Source organism: Heterocephalus glaber, unplaced genomic scaffold (genome assembly GCF_053883595.1).
Source record: "Heterocephalus glaber isolate CG9 unplaced genomic scaffold, H.glaber_assembly_v1.0 deba00000768, whole genome shotgun sequence".
Classification (NCBI taxonomy): domain Eukaryota; kingdom Metazoa; phylum Chordata; class Mammalia; order Rodentia; family Bathyergidae; genus Heterocephalus; species Heterocephalus glaber.
In genome coordinates, this window is record NW_028258162.1 from 14,653,808 (window position 1) to 14,657,072 (window position 3,265).

At 51.9% G+C, this 3,265-nt stretch overlaps 1 long non-coding RNA gene across 1 annotated transcript; it reads left to right on the plus strand.

Moving 5' to 3' along the window:
• Positions 1-1,955: 1,955 nt before the first annotated feature.
• Positions 1,956-3,016, plus strand: LOC147829109 (uncharacterized). Its single transcript, XR_015449713.1, has 2 exons — positions 1,956-2,239; positions 2,931-3,016. It is a non-coding gene; the product is annotated as an uncharacterized LOC147829109 (long non-coding RNA).
• The last annotated feature ends 249 nt before the right edge of the window (positions 3,017-3,265 follow it).

The following is a 3,265-nucleotide window of genomic DNA, read 5'->3' on the forward strand; positions in this document are numbered from 1 at the left end:
ATACAGGTTGGTTATGAATAAATCATTTACAAAAAGCCAATCAGAACAAACGTGAAGAATGTTATATGAAATGATGGAAATGCGAGACTTCTCTTCTTGGGAAATCATCTGAGAGCTGCTATGGCCCGAGGAAAGTCTGGAATAGATAAGAGAAGGTATGCCTAAGAACCCAGAAGTGGAGCCAGGTCTGAGGAAGGAGAACAACACAGTGAATGCTGAAAGTTTTTTAATCTTTCCTGAAGTCAAATGTCAGAAATGAACAAATAAACCAGCTTTTTGGTACTTAAGGCTTTCAAATTTATTTATGACTTTTACCCTGAAATATTGTTAAATGATATGGGTCCCAAATTCGGCCATAACAGAAGAATGAATTATGGGTGGCATTATTAAAAAATCACTTTAAAATTTATTCCAGTTGAAAAGGATGCATATGTTGCTGTTGGGATGGGAGAGCCCAATGCCTGTTGTGCCTATGAGGAAGAAAAGGAGCAAGCTAAAGTGGACTTACTAAGGCTGAAGAACCTCTGCTAGGACACTTGCTATGGCTGAAGAGAAAGGCCGAGGCAATGGATGGACACGGGTATGAATGGCCAAAGCCTTTTGCCATGGAGGCAAACATTCCCTGAGCAGACAGTAAGCAATATTGTCAAAGTCTTGAGATCAACAAAGCAGCCCAGGTCTTGGGGAAGAAGGACTACAGCTTGAAGACTAAGACAGCCCTACACACAAGTGAGGTCACAATGGACCGCCCTTGCTAGCCGGGGAAGAAATCCCACGAGGACAGGACATGACTGGGTGCTGTGTGGTGGCTGAGCAGCAGGGGAGTCAGGCCCTTCCAGAGACCAATCGAGCCTTTCTAGAGCTCGTGGAAGGCTCAAGACCCCATGGGTCTTGCCAGGTCAGGAGCTCTAGTGTGGCTCAGGTGGGCCCACACCCTCAGGCTGAGGTGGGCATAGATCTGGCCGGGAAGCTGCCGGGGCCTTGTGGAGAGTGTCGGACACAGGCAGAGCCACTCCTGCACCCACACACCGTACTGTTTTTGCCCACACACCTGGGGCAGGGGCCTAGAACCATCCATGATTGTGGAGCTTGGGCGCCCATCGGAGCCCGGAGAGCAAGGATCCCACTAGGCACAATTGTGGCCCCAGAAACAAACCATCAGATAACCGGGAAATGGCATGGTCCTCCTACGAAGAGGAGTCCAGAGTGCTTGATGGAGATGCTCCACCCTCTGGGGAGCCTAGGTCCCCGCCCTCCCTCTGAGCTGTGCCAGGCCAGCATTCTCTCAGTTTTCCTGGAAGCTAAACCTCTTCCAAACAAAAGTTAAGAAATTTAAAGACCTACATTTAACAAGCAAAAGTTCAGGGTGTGATATCTAAGGTCACTACGGAAAAACCAGAGACCAGATACATCACTCCTAACTGCAAGAGAAAGGGAAATGTCAGGTGTGGTGGTGCTTCCCAGCAATCTCAGATCTCGGACACTGAGCAAGGCCTATACTCTCTCTCTCTCTGAAAAAGAAACAGTGAGGTGAATTACTTCTGAAGAAATAACGAAAAGCTTCAAGCCTACTTAGAGGAAGCAAGACAGAGAGGAAGACAGAATAAGGTGGTAGAAATAAGCACGAATATATGAACATATTCTCTTTATGCTACGCACCCTCATACAATCCTGGCAGAGCTGGGGCCCCTGGCAACCTCAGCGCGAGATCTCAGCGCAGGGCTCTGCTGCCCTCCGGTGGCCGCTCGGTGTCACTGCACGCCCCGCCTGCTCTGGTCCCAGGAGGAGAGAGCTCCAGCTTGGGAAGCTGACCTGCAGGGATGCGCGCCCCTCCTCCTGCCCCCAAGGTCACCCTCCCATCCCCCTCCCTTGGGGACAGTTTAGAGCTACCTGTCCGCAGAGCCTCACGCACTCACAAGCCGCCTCTGGGAGGTGATGGCCTCATGGGCGGCGTGGTACACCTGGGTTGTCAGGAGGTGGGATCTGGGCTGAGACAAATCGCCTGGTTCAGGGCCCGGAAGCCTTCATCTCACTGCCTCTGCTCCCTGGACTCTGCTTTCTGTCTGCCAGGCCTCTCTGCCATGCCGCGCTGCCTTCGAGCTGCTGACTAGGCACTGAAACCTGTCCCAAGTGCGAGCCGAGATAAACCTCTCCTCGGTTAACTTGTGTGTGTCCGGTAGCGTGTCTCCGTGACCAAGTCACTCCCCTGGAGGTCCTGCCCTTGACACCTGCAGGGCACGTGAGTGACACCTCTCGGGGGCAGGTCCAACCTTGGCTCTTGGGGAGGTTCTGGAGACTCGGTGGGGCAGCCCCCGGTGAGTCCCGGACGGGTCTAGGCCCCTGCCCCAGGTGTGTGGTCAAAAACAGTAGGGTGTGTGGGTGCAGGAGTGGCTCTGCCTGTGTCCGACGCTCTCCACAAGGCCCCGGCAGCTTCCCGGCCGCACCTGTGCCCACCTCAGCCTGAAGGTGTGGGCCCACCTGAGCCACACTAGAGCTCCTGACCTGGCAAGACCCGTGGGGTCCTGAGCCTTCCACGAGCTCTAGAAAGGCTCCATCGGTCTCTGGGAGGGCCTGACTCCCCTGCTGCTCAGCCACCACACAGCGCCCAGTCATGGCCTGTCCTCCTGGGATTTCTTCCCCAGCTAGCAAGGGCGGTCCATTGTGACCTCACTTGTGTGTAGGGCTGTCTTAGTCTGCAAGCTGAAGTCCTTCTGCCCCAAGACCTCTGCTGCTTTGCTGATCTCAAGACACTGACAATATTGCTTGCTGTCTGCCCAGGGCCTGGTCGTCTCCATGGCAAAAGTCTTTGGCCATTCCTACCCGTGTCCATCCGTTGCCTCGGCCTTTCTCTTCAGCCATAGCATGTGTCCTAGCAGAGGTTCTTCAGCCTTAGTCAGCCCACTTTAGCTTGCTCCTTTTCTTCCTCATAGGCACAACAGGCATTGGGCTCTCCCATCCCAACAGCAGCAATATGCATCCTTTTCAACTGGAATAAATTTTAAAGTGATTTTTTAAATCATGTCACCTGTAATTCATTCATTCATCTGTTATGGCCAAATTTGGGACCCATATCATTTAACCATATTTCAGGCTAAAAGTAAGAAATAAATTTGAAAGCGTTAAGTAACAAAAAGCTGGTTTGTTTGTTCAATTCTGACATCTGACTTCAGGAAGGATTAAAAAACTTCCAGCATTCACTGTGTTGTTCTCCTTCCTCAGACCTGGCTCCACTTCTGGGTTCTTCGGCATACCTTCTCTTATCTAT